Raw genomic sequence first — 18,889 nt, forward strand, 5'->3', positions numbered from 1 at the left:
CACCATGGCATTAAAAGATGAGCTATAGCTGATGAAAACCAGATATATCTGATTGTAAGCTTGAAAACATGCCCTCTCCAAATCCATCTTCTATACTACTGTTAACATAATTTAAAAAAACCTTAAATTCAGGTCAGATTTCTTCCCTATTACAATCCTTCAGTGGACCTTGGTTCCTCATCCAGTTACCTGGGGTTCTGTTGAACCCCTGACCTCAGTCTTACCCTATGTTTTAGCAACTCTACCAATTGCCTTGCTCTAAAGGCCAATGGTGGTCCATGCCTTGGTGTTCTTTGACCTAATTTCCCACCTATAGTGCATCTGCCTTTTGCCTGGCCAGTACCTCCTTCCTTTCTAGCTCAGGTATCACCTCTACTCTGGACTCAACAGCCCCACCCCCCCATCCTCACTCTCCCTACTACCTCCTTCATAGTGTCATGGAGTGAGTCACACGCTTTTGTTCCAACACCTCTAACCATTTGTGGTGTTGTTTTCATTATCTGTCTGCCTCCCTCTGAAGACCTTTATATTCCTTCAGGTTACAAATAAGGCCCAAGTTCTCTGTGTTTACAGACACAGCACTTAGCACAAGTCCACCACAGAGTAAAAGATAGTGGATGTTTATAGAATGGATAGACAGATGGATAGTTGGAAGGATGGATGGATTCATTTTTAGAAGGATGGATGGACAGCTGGATGGTTGGATGGATGGATAGATGGACGCATGCAATAGTGAACTTCAGGTTGCCCTTTCAAATCCAGGTCTTCTTCTTCTTCTCTATTTTCTCCAGTGGCAAAGTAATTAAACAGCTTTAGTAGAATATAGAATATAGGATTAACTTCTTTCCCCCTTAGAATAGTATACTCATTGAGCTGTAGAGGAAATACAAAGTCACCTCTATCAGCCCCCTGCCTTCACACCTGTCAATGGACCAGTCATTTTATTCTTAGATTATATTAATAACATTCCAGTTGGTAGAAGGAACCCCTTATACTGAGCACAAGTACGCCTCCCTGAAACTACTGCACTTGGGTCCAGTTTTGGCTTTTTGAACCAATGTAGATGAATAATTCCTCTTTCACAGGGTAGATTTCAACATATGAGATCATGGCCTGCCTTATTAAAGACTCTGCTGCAAGTGACAGAAAACTCAGTTTAAACCAGATAAATAAAAAAGGACAGTTATTGCCTCCTGTGAGCCAACTGCAGAATGGCAAGGATGGAGCTGTCCCCACAGTTGACTGGCCCCAGGCGCTCCATCTCTCCATTTCTCAGCTTGTCTTCTATTTGTGTTTTGCTCCCTTATTTCAACTTCTTCCACATGGCTGGGAATCCAAGTACCACCATCTCTACAAACACATCCTTTCACTTACAGTCCAAGGGGGAAAAGGCAGAAACCCTAGGGCAGGGCTTTGACTGGTCTGGTTCAGGTCACATGTCCGTCCCTGTGGCTAGAAGTCAGGGTACTGCACTTGAAACTGAAACCATGCACCTCAGACTGGGACTTGAACCCATGTGGCCTGGACTCGAACCTGGCCAAAACCCACAGTCTTCCAACTGAGATCACACAGCTGGTTTCAGGACTTAATGAATTTCAGGTTCTTGATGTCTCATTGCAGCAAGAATTCATTGAGGGGCAAAGTGATAGGTAAGAAGTGGATTTATTTAGAGAGAAACACACTCTGCAGACAGAGTGTGGGCCGTCTCAGAAGGTGAGAAAGGCACCAGGGTATGGGGTTGTCAGTTTTTATAGCACTGGGTCATTTCATGGGCTAATGAGTGGGGGGAGTATTCCAGTTATTTTAGGAAGGGGCGGGGATTTCCAGGAGTTGGGCCACCGCCCATTTTTTGATCCTTATGATAGGTCCTGGAACTGTCATGGCGCCTGTGGGTGTGTCATTTAGCTTGCTGTTGTGAGCGTATACTGAGGCTCAAGGTCTAGTGGAAGTCGACTTGTCTGCCATCTTGGACCCATTTGGTTCTAATCAGTTTATGTCATGTCCTTGGGCTATGTCATTCTTTCAGAGGTTGTGCTCTGCCTCCTTCCCTCCTATTTCAAAACCCCCCTCCAGAATCACAAGGAATAGGAAAGGAGCAGGTCCTCTACAAAGCAAGGGAAATAGTTACCAGAATAAGGAGGCAAAGGATTCTGGTTAGACCAAAATAGGACATCTGCCACATCCTGCGTTCCTCTTACCTTTATACCTTAAGATTTTGAAATTTGAGATTTGAGTGCAGTCCAGACCATCCTAGGTCCCCCCTGGATATGTTCAAGTTTGTCAGTATCCCACTCACAATGTGACCCTCTTCCCCCAGTGGAATCCTGAGGAACGCACTGTACCTCGAGTCATCTGATCTGCACAGGACACAGCAGACTCCTTGGGTTCCTTGTTCTGAACATGACCATCCCAGTGCCAGGCGTATAGTGCGTACTCCAGAAATAATGAATGCATAAAAAGATAACCATGATTCTCAAGCCAATCCTGCCTAAACATTTCTCCGAAAGGCAAATAAGGCAGCTGTTTTGCAATTGGTAAAATATAGCAAAAGAGACACAACCAATTGCACTGAGAATGAGGGAGCATGTGGGAGGCTATGGCTGGGACACCTGGCCAGGTGCGCCTGGCACCCCTGCTTGGAGGGACGGCTCTGTCCTCCTCTAAACTTTCAGTTCACTGGAATGAGCTGCTCCTCCCCAAAGGCAGCAACACGGGAAGCTGAAGGTATTTACAGAATAAAAACAAAACCCAAAAAACTGCATGTCCTTTTCCTGCCTTTGACTTTGGCTTCAAGGGACAGAAAATTCAAAATGACAGTGACTTAAATATGAAAGACTGTCATTTAAACCAAGTGCAGAGGTAAGAGGTCAAGGCTGGAATGGCAGCTCCACAGTCCCTGGGGACCCAGATTTGCTCTTGTTTCTCCACCATCATCTTGTTGGTCCCAAGTTCCCACCATCACGCCACCATTCTAACAGAAAGCAGGAGGGGATAGAGGAAGGAAGAGGGTGAAGTTATGTTCCAGCGGTCTCAAGATTTCCAGAAAGCTCCCCTAACACTTCCATTTACATCTCATGGTTGGAACTTAGCTCTAGCTATGAGCGAGGCTGGGAAATAAGGTTTTTATTCCAAGCAGCTTTGTACTCTGTTAAAGCCAAGGGCTCTGTCACTATGTAAGAGACAGGAAATGGATGCTGGAATGGGCAACCGGGATCTCTGTCAACGCTGCCAGGAAGGAAAAGCTGATTCTAAAGTGTGAAGGCAAAGGCAGGAAAATTAGAACGTGTCCTGCTGTGGTCTGGGCTACAGTCCTGGTAGGGACTTTGGAGAGGAAGACTTCAGTCCATCAGTCACGTTGCCAGAGTATCTTCCGTGAAATTAACTAGACCAGATCCAGGAGGTGATCTTGGTTTCCTGTAACTAAACTCCCAAGCGTGATATGCAAGGCATTCTGCACCTGCCCAGTTCTACCTCCTTTGTATAACAGCAACCTGCCACTCTCCTGCACTAGGACCACACCCAGCTCCCTGTCATTACTAAACACGCTCAGGCCCGTTCAGTTCCCCTCCCTCCACACGTGCAGTTCCTGGTGCCTGGAAAGCACTTTCCTCCCCTCCTTGCGTGAAAACTCCCAAACACTGAGCTTTCGAGTTGAAGCTCACAAGGACTTCCTCCATGGGTCCCACCATTCCCTCCTTTGTGATTGCTAGAAGCCTTCCTCAGATTTCCTTTGCTTTCTCGTCTTTATCTGTATGTGTTTTCCTCATCACCGACCACCCTATTTAAAACAGCAGCCCCCATTTTCCCTCTAGACCCTTATCCTGCTTTATTTTTCTTTATAGCAATTAACACCACCTAACATTTTATGTATTCATTTTTTTCCATATGTTGTTGTCAGTCTCCTCCCGTTAGAATGTAATGTTTCCAAACTCCTGGAAGATATTTAGCTTAGGGATATCACGGAAAAATGGGGAGGGGGAGTTTCTTGGGATTCTGCAAATCATGTTATTCCTCTAAAAAATCTAAAAAATATTTTTTCATAACTTTACTTGTTTTAAAATGATAATGAGTGACTCAAATAATAAACAGGGAATCAGTTTTTCTGTGATACAGTTATGCCAAAATTTCAGAGATGTTCTGTTTAAAAAACCTGACGTATTAAACAAATACAAGGTTTGTGAATCATGAACCAATGTGTTGTGATGAGACTACATGTTTCAACAACATACAAAAATGATTTCTACCTGATATTTTTGATAAAGGATTAAAAGAGAACATTAACACAAATTAAATACTTTTTTATTCGTTATATGACAAATATTCCAGGTATAAAAATGTTTTCATGTTGCTTTGATTTGGTTGAGTTGTTAAGAGTCCAGAAGCATCTTTAAGTTGAGTACATGTTCCTTCATACATGCTCATTTCCTTAATAATGAAAATATTATTTGAGCTGCCTACTTTGTTCAGCTAAAACATTGCCTCAGAGAGGCCTCCTCGGGCGGCATGGTTCAAAGCAGTAGTGCCCCACCCCTGTCTTCTCTTTCTCCCTGCCTCCCTTACCAATAGGAGGTAAGTTCTAAGAAAAGAGGAGTGACCATTTGTAAGTTGCAACCAGGCCCTCAAAACTCTACAAGTTCAATGTGAGTCCATACTGCAAGTGGGCCAACCCTTAAAATATTAGCAGTAGCAATAGTAAGTAGCAATAGTAATAACAGAGCTATTTCTTTTTAGCTCTTATTATGTACCAGGCGTCGTTTAAGTTTTTTTTTTTTTTTTTATTCATTTATTTATTTATGGCTGTGTTGGGTCTTCGTTTCTGTGCGAGGGCTTTCTCTAGTTGTGGCAAGCGGGGGCCACTCTTCATCGCGGTGCGCGGGCCTCTCACCATCACGGCCTCTCTTGTTGGGGAGCACAGGCTCCAGACGCGCAGGCTCAGTAATTGTGGCTCACGGGCCCAGTTGCTCCGCGGCATGTGGGATCTTCCCAGACCAGGGCTTGAACCCGTGTCCCCTGCATTAGCAGGCAGATTCTCAACCACTGCGCCACCAGGGAAGCCCCGTTTAAGTTTTTAAAATTAATGGTTTCTACGGGAGTAGATAGGATTATTATCCTTCGTTTTATTGAGAAGGTCCCAGAGAGGATAAATAACTTGCTCAGGGTCATGCAGCTAGTAAGTAGGAGAGCCAGGTGTTGAATCTAGAACACATGCCTCCAACTTACATACTTTTCACTCTGACATCTTACTGCCTCCAGAACAATTTTATTCTACATACAACATAGTGTATGTTTCCAGGGGAAAGCTAGGTGCGTACTCACTGCCTCTTCCCTGTGTTAGTTAAACCACACTAGAAGAAGGGTGAGTTAAACCACACTAGAAGAAGGGTGTGTTTGGTTTTGGGATCCACTAACTGGAGCCCTTTGAGAGAGGGTCCAGAAATAAACCATGAAAGGCGGGGCTGAGAGCCTGATGATGCTTGACCTGGGAAGGAGAAAGCGTGTGATTGCTTCCCTACTTTCTTTAGGTCCTTGCTTAGATCAGAGAGACACTGTTTCCGATCACCATTTAAAATGGCAACCCCATCACCCTGGTCCTTCTCCTGTTTTAATTTTTCATCATAGCACTTACTACCACCTGACATTTTCTGACACATTTATTCTTGACCAAAGTCATTGTCTATCTCCCCCACTAGAGAGTAAACTCCATGAGTTCAAGGATTCTGTCTAGTACCATCTTTCCAGGGATGAGAACAGGGCCTGGTACAGAGTAGGCATTCAGTATATTTGTTGAGTGAATAAATAAAATATGAGTCCCCAAATAAAATATTTTCATTTGTTGACATACTATTCTAGTCCTTATCCAGGAGTAGAATCAATTAGTATATACCTAGAGTAATATCACAGAGAGAATTTTATATCCTAAATTTTCCGCTGATATTGAGCTAGGCATATTTTTCTTTTTTGCTGAATTTAAACTTTACCTTCCTCTTTCTTTTCCTATCTCCACTCTCCCAAAGGCAATTAATATGAAAAGTCTGTCCTCCCACATCTTTCTCCCATATAATCATGTACCTGTATGACATGTACATGTAAGTTTTTTCATCGTTTTACAAATGGATATATTATATATCTCTTCCATTCTGCCTTTCTCACCTATGTATGCAAGTATATACTTAAAGATATACTTACATACATAGATATACTTCTGTATCTATGAAGATATAGAATAAACATTAAAAAAGCCCACAACATACTTCATGGTATAACTGTTTCAGCAATTTATACATTTCTTATGGACAGGTATTTCAATTGTTTTCCATTTGTTGCCATTTCTATCAGTCCTGTAATTTGCATTCTTATATGTATATTCTTTTGACTTTGTGTTTCATTTCTGTTTGTTATATTTTATAAAGTGGGATTTCTGGAGTATTAAGGTGTGCAGTCAGAATAGATTTGCTAGATTACTTCCCTAAAGAGCTATAGCAATACACATTTCTGTCAGCAAAGGCCAAGAATGCCCTTTTCTCTCTGCAACCTTGTGTGGGGAAATAAACCTTCTCAGTGCTCCTGTAAAATGCTCTAGCCTCCTGAGACAGAGAAATGTATTTAGTATAAAGACAGAGAATGTTTGCCTTCACTTCTCCTAGGCACGTTTTGCTTTTCATACACTATGTGAATTAGATCTGTAGCCATTTGCTGATTCCTCTAATCCAAGAGGATAACAAAATTTCTCTTATCTCCCCAAATGGGACAAATGACTGTAATCTGGACTAGATCCCTAGGTTAAGCTTCCAAAGTGTCAGGAATAGTGGACCACTATTTCCCTAGTGTTTATGTTTCAAAAGGGATGAAGCCCCAACCTTGGAGCCGTCTCTTGGTAAAAGCCTGAGACACCTACCGGGCTTAGCTGGCCCTTGGAGAGAGATTTTTACATTCCAAAAGGTCAGAGTGAGCATCCAGGATCCTTCCTATCTCTTCTTCAAAGGGCAAAGGTTTTTCCCTCTCCTTCCCAGAGAAGAGGGAGATGGCTGTCTCTCTCCTGTATACAAATGGAGGAAAAATTTTTTTCCATCCCTTGTCTATGGAATGAAACCTGCCACTCACAAGAGAATTTTTATCAGCCCTCACAGCATTACCTGTGGGTCTAGGAGTGAGGGACTGTCACTGCACTTTACTCTATTGATCTGGTTGCATCAATAAAGGACTCTTTTCTCTGACCCAAGTGCTCATGCTTCTGCAACATATATATATATATATATATATATATATATATATATACACACACACATACATATATATGTGTGTATATATATATATATACACACATATATATGTGTGTGTGTATATATATATATATATATATATATAAAACAAAAACTGTGCAAGTGGGAAAACATGCCAGACCCTTCACAGTTTTTGACACAGCATCCTGCCAGCACTGGGAATGTTCATTCTTTTTAATCTTTGCCAATCTAATGGGTGAAAACTGTCTTCTCACAGTCTTCTGTTTTCCCTTCTATCAGTGAAATTGAACATATTCCATTTTAGACATTTCAGTTACCTTGCGTGTGCATCTGTGTATGTGTGTGAGAATTGCCTTTTCATAAATTCTGCCCTTTTTCCAAAGTTTTCCTTGAAATTTTTCTTATCAGTTTGTATGGGCTGTTTTTATGGTAATAGAATAGCTATGAATATAGGCTGACAGTGGCTCTTCAGCAAACGTTTTGCAAATACTTTTTCTTCCAGTCAACCTTTCAGCACGATATTTGTCCTCATCCTGCTATTCTTCCTACATGCTTTGTCTGCTTTCTGTGTGCTATCTAACAGGAAGAGGGTCCTTCATGCCTAGTACTTGCAGGTCCAAATGCTAAAGCGAGGACCAACCTCTTAGTTGGTGAGAAAGGGGCTAGAGTCACATGGAGAGAGGGTCCTTCCTGAGGGACTTACTGTAGGGAGGATGTGTCCATTGAAAACCTCCTGTCTGACCCTGAGTCTGATACGGAGGAGGAAACCTGGAGAAAAAGACACAGTCAGTTTCTCTGCTAGAGACGCTACTCCCGAAAAGGGAGAAGATCATGGTGGGGATGTCCCAACGGCTGGTCACTGCAGCTTGGGGCTTGGGATGCACACTCCATCCTGGGTTAGGAAGAACTTTGGCATCCTGACTTCTACTTTATCACGGGTCACCGGGCAGGCAGTCAGAAAGCAGAGCCTGCCCCCTCTCCTCACTCCCCTGGAGTCAGGGGGTAGATGCCCAGAAGAGCAAGCTGAGCAGGACCCACAGCCAGCAGGAAAGGAATATGGTGCCAGCAGGCTGTGTTTGGACCAGAAATGAACAGGATGCGAAATGGGGCTGAAACCGCTGAGGCAGAGACCAGGGAAGCGGGGCGCAGTCTCCGTGCTGGATGCTGAGAGCGGGAGATGGACGCTCCTGGGTATCCTTGGGGAGTGTGGTTCTAAAGGTAGAGGAGGCACAGCCGAAATGCCCCTCGGGGCCAACAGGCAGCCTGCTGGGCACGTCCCTTCAGTAAAGTTTCTTTCTAAAAAGAAACCACATGGTAGCTGATCAGAGGATGAGGTTTCCTTTCCAGATGTAAGCTCTGAGTGTACAGAAGTCAAGAGGAATCCAGGGCTTTATGAAAAATGGATATTCCTCACCCTTAAAACTTCCAGAAGCTAGTAAAGACTGAGTTTCTAGGGACAGTTGGCCGTAACACAGCTTGGGGGCCAGGAGGGCACGCTGACTCCCGAGAAATGTCAGCGACATCCACGGTGAGGCTGAGGGCATCTGCCCTTTGCCTGGGCTGTGGCTGGGGACTCACTCACTGCCATTTTCCTGTTGGACCGCCGGTACACGTGTGGGGAGGCCTGGCTGCACAGTCTCAGCCCTCAAATCTCATTCTTTCCATGTGTCTTGTTGGCGAGGTTTCCTGCCACCCTCCTGGAGACTGGACAGAGCTAGCAGCAAGAAAAGAAAGACAAGTCAGGGTCATGCTGCTCTGAAGAGGCATTTGGGGCTATTTTCATGAAGGGATGGGGTAGCCGTGAGGGTGGTGGGCCGGGCAGTAACTTTGCCTCTTGCCCAGATGTATAAATGGGAAGCATCAGGCTACAGGCTGTCCAGCAGAACTCGCCATGAGGGTGGAAACAGTCCATATTTGCACTCTCAGATGTGACAACCACTAGGCACACGTGGCTAGTGGGCCCCTGGAGTGTGACTATTAGAACTGAGGAAGTGGATTTTTAATTTTACTTGATTCTCATTAATTAAAACTTGAACATAAGTAGCTAGCGTAGTGGCTAGTGGCTATTCTATTGGACAGCCCAGCACTAGAGCATGGGGGTCAGGAGTTTGGGCTCTAGAATGAGACAGAGAATCTTGTTTCCCTCACTTCCTAGCCCTGTGAACTTGGAGAAGCAACTTAACCTCTTCCTTTTATCTAAGCTGCTTCCCTCTCCTTTTATCTAAGCTGAGGCTGATGGTACCAACCTCTCAGCCTTAATGGGGGTGTTGCCTATTCAAATACGGAAACACTAAACAAACACGTTCAAATAATTGTCACAGTCCTGAGAATCCACACCTGTCAGTCGAGGTGGAGCTGCCAGGAATTTTCAGGTAAAGTAGGAGACAGAAAGGGAGGGGATGCTTTCTGAGAAATGGGCTTGGAAAGAGTTCAGTTAGTGAACTTCTATCTCTGATGCTTGAGGGTTCCTGGCTGGTGAAGAGTGTTTCAAGAGGCTTTCCTGGGAGGTGACAAACTTAGGATGCTCCTGTCTGGCTGGGCTTTGTGTCTGAGAGTTGTCTCCAGGGCCAAGTCCTGAGCTGCTCAAGACTTTGACAGATTCTAATGAGACCCCAGGGGGCAGCAGGAGTGGAGTGGTGTTGGAATCCACGTCCAGAGAGTCTTGCTGGAGAGAAAGGAGAAGTGATACCAGAGGCTGGGGAAAGGTCACTTTTTCCCAAGCTTGTAGTGTTGTCCTCAGGACCGGAAGGAGAAGTCAATCCAGACAACTTGCCTTTGGTCTAAAGCTACCCTAAGGCATTGGTGATGGTACTAGTCTAGGAAGCGGGTAGGTACAGAGAAGCCAAAAGCCTGGGAAGATGGCAAAGTCAAGTCCCATTTTCCCGTCTTTTGCTGGGAACTTTTCTTTATTAGTTAAAAAAAATTTTGTTTTAAATTAATTAATTAATTTATTTATTTTTGGCTGCTTTGGGTCTTCGTTGCTGTGCACAGGCTTTCTCTAGATGCGGCGAGCGGGGGCTACTCTTTGTTGCCGTGCACGGACTTCTCATTGCGGTGGCTTCTCTTGTTGTGGAACACGGGCTCTAGGTGCGTGGGCTTCAGTAGTTGTGGCACACGGGCTCAGTAGTTGTGGCACGTGGGCTCAGTAGTTGTGGCGCACGGGCTTAGTTGCTCCACGGCATGTGGGATCTTCCCAGACCAGGGCTCGAACCCGTGTCCTCTAATCAGGTGGTTGGCAACCAGTCCCCACCCTTAGAAGCCCCCTCGCCAGTGGCCGATGATGTAATCAAGCAGCCTATGTAATGAAGCCTCCATAAAACCCCTAAGGATGGGGTTCAGAAAGCTTCTGGGATGGTGATTTGGGGAGAGTGGTGCACTTGGGGAGAGCATGAAGCTCCGAGCCCTTTTCCCCCCACCTTGTACTATGTGTCTCTACCATCTGGCTGTTCCTGAGTTATATCCTTTTATAATAAACCAGCTGTCTAGTAAGTAAAATGTTCCTCTGAGTTATGTGAGCTACTCTAGCAAATTAATCAAACCCAAGGAGGGGTTGGGGGAAGCTCCCATCTATAGCTGGTCAGTCAGAAGCACAGGTGACAACCTGGACTTGTGATTGGTGTCTCAAGTGGGGAAGTGTGGGGGGTTAGTCTTGTAGGACTGAGCCCTTAACCTGTGGGATCTGATGCCATCTCCGGGTCGATAGCGTCAGCGTTGAGTTGAATTGTAGAACACCTATAGCTGGTGCCAGGCAGTTGCTTGGTGTAGGAAAAAACCCACATGTTGGAACTGGGTGACAGGTTTGGACCTCCTAACTGGACTCCTGCTTCCAAGCCTCTCCATCACCTCTCTGTCCAGCACACCTTGTGAGTTTGGTCTTCCCGGGAAGCCATTTCCCTCACGGTGCAGCCCTGTTCCTTACTACCTCCTCTCACTCCCACGCTAGGCCCACTCTGCTCTGCTGCTCAGCTTCCCACAGGGTCCTCAGCTACATCTCATGCCTCTAGCCTCTCCCCTTTGGTCCTCGTTCAGTATAATCTTTCATCTGTTCTCTGCCAGGAATGCCCTTCTTATCCAAATCCTGCCCGTTGGCTTAAGGCTCTCTGCTCCTGAAATCTTTTCTACTGCCCTCGCTCCCATCCCCTCTCCTTCCTTGGACTTTCTCAGCGCTTACATTTTGACCCTACACCAATCAGTAGGACATTTGGTTCTGAATAAGGGAGTACCTCATTTGTCTTGCTGTCATAAAATCCTGCTCCTCCACTACCCACTCCCCGCTCCCACCAAATCTGGCCTCCTGGAAGGGCTCTGGGACCCTGTGGAATGGGTGCAGCCTCTTCTCAGGAAAGAGCTTAAGACTATTCTCCCACATGCTCATACAGACACCCCAGAGAAGCCCCCAAGATTTATGCGGGGGGACGGGGAATCAGAGCAGAGTCAGAGAGTTGAGGCAGGAGGCTCCGAAAGCCCCCCTCTGCCTCGCTAGATCCTCAGCAGGACTCTACAGGGCATTAAGCCCAGGTGATGCCATCAGGATCAAAGCCCAGCCAGTTGCAGTACCTGGCAAACAGGATCATTACTGTCATGCATCAGGATGCCAAAGATGGATCAAAAATGGCAATGTGCTTCAACTGAATGACTAGTTTCCTCTGCTCTCTGGTAGTAACTTACTACCAGGTTAAGCTGTTTCTTGAGATGCTCTTGGACCTGAAAGTTAGGACCACATTGTCAACTCAGAGAAGGACACTTGACTCTCTGTGTATTAATAGCAGAGTATGTGTCTCAATTGTCAAAATGTTGTACCCACAGCATAAGGGGTACGAGGAAAGGTTCCCCTCTGATTTATAATTAATGTCGCAAGGTAGTGGTGGGAATAATAATTAGAACAACAGACTTGGGTTCAAATCTTTCTGCTGTTAGACTCAAAGTCTAAGAGCCTCAGTTTCCTTATCTGTGAAACGGGGATAATAATGGTAACTACCTTATAGAATGTTGTGGGGATTAAGTGAAATCATGCATTTCAAACACTTAGCACAGTTCCTGGGACAATGTAAGTGTTCAATAAGTGTTAGCCATGATTGATATTATGTGAAGAGTCCTATCATAAGATAAATATGTAGTATCAGAAGACAGGCATTTTTTAGGTTTTAGTAGTAAGTACATGAAGGGTACTTGGGTAGAAGTCTGTGAAGTTTTGGCTTTCTTGCTACCGCAGAAGTGAAGTGAGCCAGGGACACTGGTGGAATGTGACCTGGGGGTCTTGCTTTAGGACAGATGACCTGAGCATCACTTCTGGTTGCCCGAGTTTTGAGTTGCCTCTTGATGCTAATGGCATTGTGATGAGCTAAGCTTACACCGATGAAGTAAATAGTAATTGGGGTTGAGCACCCGTGGCTCATCAGCTCCCCCTAGAGGAAGGAGTGGGGTGGTGCTGGAAGGGGTTGCCAGGGGCCACTTGCTGATACCACATGGGCCGAGTGTGAGCTCTGGATCAGGGACATCTTGGATCTGGAGTTTGAAAGCCTCTTGCACATGTACCTGCCTGTAATCTCTCTTCCAGGCATGGTGAGACCTGTGAAAATAAACCCCAGCCCCTAGTCTGTCCTGCTTGCCGTGCCAGGGCGGGAAGAACACTCTGGATTGGGGGATAGTGGTAGTCATCGCTCCAGGGGCTTCTGTGAGGGGGCTTAGGTAGCCGGTGAGTGTGGCCGTCTGCTGCCCTGTTGCACGCCCTGCCCTTTGCTGCTTCTAAAGAGGGCAAAGCCTGCCTGTGTGGGTGGGAAAGGTATTATTACTGGGGCTCTTGTGGTTATTGCTGCCACCGCCGTCAGTTACACAGGTGGAAAAGGGTATTGGTTGGGTCAGAAAACTGCCATCGAGTACTCAGATTCCTCTACTTAGATCAAAGAAGGAAAGAGAAAAGAAAAAGGACACTAATGGGCCCTAAGAGACCAGAATGAACACTGAAGTGCATTTTTTCAGAAACAAAGGCCAGAGAAGGCAGTGAGATGTCCAGGGCAGCCGTCTTCCTGGCAAGATACAACCCTCCCCCTGACCCCTAAGGCCATTTTTGGTGGCCGACTACGTGGTAGAGATCCTGCAGGTGCGGTCTGCGCATTGTCTTGTGTAATCCTTGGGACAACCCCACGATGAAGGGGTCATTGTACCTCTTTTACAGTTAAGGCAAAGGAGGCTCAAAGACCTTACGAGATTTGTCCACTTTGATAGAGCTAGCAAATGGGAGAGTGAAATTTGAACTTGGTTCTGACTAGATCTAAAGTTTTCCAATTCATAACTTGGATGTTGCCTCCCAGGGCTCCATTTTCCTTCTCAGTAAAGTGGGGGAGTGAAACTGGTTCTAAGGCCATCCTTCTAAGCCCAGTGACCACAGGTGGCCATCAGTAACTGAAAAAGGGAAAGTATAGGAAAGAATCCAGTTTGGTGAAACAACAGTTCTGTCTGAATAGAGTGATCCAGGCAAGAGGTGTGTCCCAGGGGCTGGCAGGGGGCACAGGCAACTTTGGGAGGAAAGTTCTGAGAAGGTAGAGATTGAGACACGTAGAGTCTGTCTTCCTCAGGCCATTTGAGTCCCCTGGGAAGGACATTAAAGATGCTCTCCTTTCTTGTGCCACTCTGCCCTTTCTCCTAGCCATGAACCCTGGGCTCTCACTCTTTCTTCCTCCCTAGGAAACAGGCGGGCTTGTCTAGCTAGCTTTGGGCCACCAGACTGGACTCTCAGCTCTCAAAGCTATGTTCTCCTTACCACTGGATACTTCTCCTTTTATGCCTCTTCACCACAGACCCAGCATGAGCACTGGGGGGGTTCCTGGAAAAGTGGCTGGAGACTTCATCCCCTTGTCCATGTCACCAGGCAGATCTTGCTTCTCTGGGAACCATTGTGAATGACCCAAGTACAAAAGTGTAAATCAAAGCCTCCTGATGCTTTGAGACCTTCACCCTTTCACTGAACTGGCAACATCAGCAGCTCTGTCTGCACCCACTGCACCAGTATGACTGTTAGGATTCCAACTGTCACCAGAGCTCCAGCAGACAGGATTCTCTGACCTCACCCATGATGCCAGAACATTCCATGGTCCAGCTCAATCTCATATCCAGCAACTGTAAGACCCTCCAAGACAGTTTCTCTTTTGCAATAAAGACCCCCATGATGTGCACTCATGAAAAAAAATCAATTTTATTAATGTATAATTTACAGATTAAAATGCGTCTATTTTACGTGTGCATTTGGTGACTTTTGACATATTTATACACCTGTATAATCAGTATCATGATCAATATAGAGAATATTTACATCATCCTAAAGTGTTCCCTGTTCCCTTTCTCAATTTTCCATCCCTGGTCCTAGACATCCACTGATCTGCTTTCCGTCCTGATAGATTTGTCTTTTTTATAGTTTCATATAAATGAAATCTTCCAGTATGTAGTCTTCTATGCGTGGCTTCTTTCACCAAGCACAAAAATGTTGAGATTCATCCATGCGATCGCATGTATCATAGGTCATTTCTTTTTCTTTCTTTTTTTTTTTTTAGTAACTTGCAGGTTTTATCAAAATGAATCAAAAAAAAAAGAAAGAAAGAAAAGCAAAGGGTAACACAACCCCATATCCCAAAACTTTCTAGATTTTTTAGTGCAAGAAATGCCATATCACTGAAGCACTTGAGGATTATCATGAAATCCTAGACAAAAATGTAATCACCTCAGAAGTGGTAATAAAAAAGAGAAACAACCAAAGAGGCACACAGATTGTTATTTATTTACTTATGTTTTTGAATTTTTGAATTTTATTTTTTTATACAGCAGGTTCTTATTAGTTATCTGTTTTGTTTTTTTTAAAGGATTTTTATACTATATTAAAAAACCACAAAATAAAAAAGGAATCAGTCGACATATATCTTAGAAGTCCTTCCAGAGTCTCTGTACCCACAGCCACGCAGGCTGCCTGTCGCCTTGCTCTCCTCTGCTCAGTCTGCAGCTCGTTGAAGGATCGCTGGAGATGACTTAGGCTCTAGTTCTTACAGTCACACTTGTTCTGCCAAATCCAAGACCCTGAATTTATCCAAATTGTAGAAACATGCTTTGACCACCCGTCCACCAAAATACCTCCCATTCAGATCAACAACAACTTAATTGCTGATTCAACCCTCTCAAATTCTAAAAATATTCGTACTGCTTCATCATCAGGGGTACCAGGAATTTCAAATATCACACATTTTCCAACTTTGCCATATTTTTCACACTCCTCCTTGGTTTCAGCTTCCAAGTCTTCATCTACCTCTTCTGCACCAACCATGTTCCTTAGTAGGACCACTTTAGTAGGACACTTAACGTATTTCAGTTAATGGATTTGAATCCGACTTCTTGGTTGCATCTTTCTCAGTGGTGTCGCCCACGATGATCTTGCCTCCCCGCTTGCTGGTCTTCTCCACTGACAGCGCTGGGCCCAAGCCCTGCTCGTGCTTCCCAAGACCCTGGCCTTCCCAGAAGCCGTACTTCTGCATGATTTTATGTGCTACTGTGCCACCCATGTTGGGGAGGAAGGAGTTGCCGGGGCCGGTTGGGGATCTGGGTCTGTCTTGTTCCTCGTACACCAGGGGAGGGATAGCAGCTTTGGAAGACGGTGAGCAAGGTCTTGAATCCTCTGCATAAGGAAAGTCTCAGGGTAACTCTTTGTGTTTCTCTACAAGAGAAGTGGGTGGTGCAATGGCAGCTCCGCCGATACTTCTCTTCCTCCTCTCTGGCTCATAATCTTCATCTTCATCAGAATCTGAATCTGGTCGCCTGGAAAAGCCCCTAGCTTCACGTCTGTCTTTACGCCTCTTTTCTCTCTCTTCTATTTCTGTCCTTCCAGCTCCCGCTGTCTCTGTCGCTCCTCTCTTTGGCGCTGCACTACTTTCTCATAATCGTTAGGAAACATGGGATCATATTCACCAGCTAGGGGAATCAAAACTTCTCCTGCAGGAAACCCCCTGGGAACCGGATCCTTGAGGCCCGCTGCCACTTGCGGCGGGGTGTCCACAATCTGCCTCTGGTCTGAAGAGCCACCTCACTTCAGGTCGCTTACCGGGGCAAGGACTGTACTTTGTTTTGTCCTTTGGCTCTTTGCCTGAGTGACAGCTGCCTTCTTCACCTGGAGCTGAGACTACAGAAGTTTGAAGTTTGGGGACCAGGCTGCTGTTTTTAAGTCACTGGTCTCCACTCCCAGGTCGTCGTACAGGGACATCTCAGTTTAATGTCGTCCCGCCCGGCCGACGCTCCCAGGCCGCGGCGGGGCACCGGGGCCGAGGCGCCGCGGACTCGACGGGCTGGGCGCTGGGTGTCAGCCCCAGACGGCTGGACCTCTCCGGCGCCAACCCCTATGCAGAGTCCGCGGGGTCCCCGGCGGCGCCGTCATTTCTTTTTTTTTTTAAATTGAGGTATAGTTGATGTACAATGTTATGTAAGTTACAGGTGTATAGCATAATGTTTCATAATTTTTAAAGGTTATACGCCACTTATAGTTATTATAAAATATTGGCTATATTCCCTGTGTTGTACAATATGTCCCTGTAGCTTATTTCTTTTATACACAGTAGTTTGGCACCTCTTAATCCCCTACCCATATGTTGCCCCTCCCCTCTTCCCTCTCCCCACTGGTAGCCACTAGTTTGTTCTCTATATCTGTTTTTGTTATGTTCACTAGTTTGTTATGTTCACTAGTTTGTTATGTTATGTTCACTAGTTTGTTTTGTTATGTTCACTAGTTTGTTATATTTTTTTAGATTCCACATGTAAGTGGTATCATACAGTATTTGTCTTTCTCTGCCTGACATTTCACTTAGCGTAATATCCTCCAAGTCCATCCATGTTGTTAAAGGTCATTTTTATTATTGCCGAGTAGTTTCAGTTGTATGAATATACTTCAATTTGTTTATCCATTCCCCTGTTAATGGACAGTTGGATGGTTTCTAGTTTTTTACTACTATGAATAAAATTGCTATAACATTTACATACTAATCTTTGTGTAGACATGTGTTTTAATTTCTCTTGGGTAGCAGCCAGGAGTGGAATTGCTGAGTCTGTGGTATATATGTGCTTAACTTTATAAGAAATTTGTGTTAGGTTTTGTCAGATACTTCTTTTTGCATCTATTAAGCAAATCATGTGGGTTTTCATCTTTGATCTGTTAATATGGTGAAATACAATAATTGAAATTCAAACGTTAAATATTCAAACACTTGATCCATGATGATTAACCTTTTCTATACATTGCCTGACTTGATTTCCTAAAATTTTGTTACAGATTTTTGCAATCATATTATGAAGGGTATTGGTCTCAGTTTTTCATTTCTTTGCAATGTGTTTGCCTGGTTTAGGTATCAAGATAATGTTGGTCTCATAAAATGACTTGGGAAGTGTTCTCTCTTCCTCTGTTCTCTGGTAGAATTGGTATTATTTCTTCCTTAAATGCTTGATAGAATTTATCAGTAAAGATATCTGGGTCTGGAAGTTTCTTTGTTAGAAGGTTTTAAGTTACAAATTGATTTTTTTTTTCTACTTTTTGGCCATGCCACGCAGCATGCGGGACCTTAGTTCCCCAACCAGGGGTCGAACCCATGCCCCCTGCAGTGGAAGCGAGGTGTCTTAACCATTGGACTGCCAGGGAATCCCACAAATCAGTTTCCTTTAACAGATATTGAGATACTCAGATTTCCTATTTCTTCTTGAGTCAGTTTTATTAATTTCTATCTTTCAAGACACTTGTCTATGTCATCTAAGTTGCTGAGTTTATTGGCAAACATCTTTTCACAGTCTTCTCTTATTGTCTCTTTAATGACTTTAAAGTTAGTAGTGATGTTCCCGCTATCATTTCTGCTATTGGTAATTGTGTTTTTCTTTTTAACTTGATCAGTCTGGCTAAGGATTTGTCAAATTTGTTGATATTTTTCAGGGAATGAGCTTTTGGTGTAAGTAATTTTTTTTGTTTGTTTGACCATGTTCTATTTCATTGATTTCTGTTCTTATTTTTGTTTATTTTGATGAAAGTTTAGACAATTAATCTTAGACATTTCTTGTTCTTGTTTTGTTGTTAACTTTTTAAATGTATAGAAATGTATACCTTAGAAAGTGAGAATTTCCCATAACCCATTCCCCCCCTGAGGTAACTGCCTTTCTACCAATGTGCTGATCACCAAAGACATACTAAAGGACTAGACATCCCTCTAATCCACCACATGCCTTTGAACATGTGTGCCTTTGCTCCTGGCATTCCTTCAGAAAGGAATACTCTCCCCAACATTCTCCACCTGGTGAATTCATAGTTATTAAGGTCCATCTCAAATACCACGTCCTCCTTGAACTTTCCTTCAGTTCTTCCAATCAGGGTTCATTCTCTTCTCTGTGTACCACTGGACTCTGTGCATGATTGTACTATATTGATCATTGGAAGGGTAGAATTTGAATATGGTCCATTTGTTCCAAAGTCCACACTTTCGTGTGCTATGCTGCTTCCTTGGCATTTTCTACTGGGTTTTAGAGCAGTTTTCTATAATTCTTGACTTGCTATACTCTTTTTGTTTGTTTGTTTTAATTGAGGTATAATTCACATTACATAAAATTCGCCTTTTTAAGGTGCACAATTATTACAGGATATT

The 18,889-nt window shown here is 44.3% G+C and overlaps 1 long non-coding RNA gene and 1 pseudogene across 1 annotated transcript in view; one reads left to right on the forward strand and one right to left on the reverse strand.

Annotated features, from left to right (window-relative positions):
- LOC130708353 (uncharacterized) overlaps positions 1-18,889 on the forward strand; it is a 104,512-nt gene that overhangs the window by 43,000 nt on the left and 42,623 nt on the right. The window lies entirely within an intron of this gene.
- LOC103019752 (splicing factor 45-like) lies at positions 15,271-16,479 on the reverse strand (annotated as a pseudogene).

Source organism: Balaenoptera acutorostrata, chromosome 6 (genome assembly GCF_949987535.1).
Source record: "Balaenoptera acutorostrata chromosome 6, mBalAcu1.1, whole genome shotgun sequence".
In the NCBI taxonomy this organism is placed as follows: Eukaryota; Metazoa; Chordata; class Mammalia; order Artiodactyla; family Balaenopteridae; genus Balaenoptera; species Balaenoptera acutorostrata.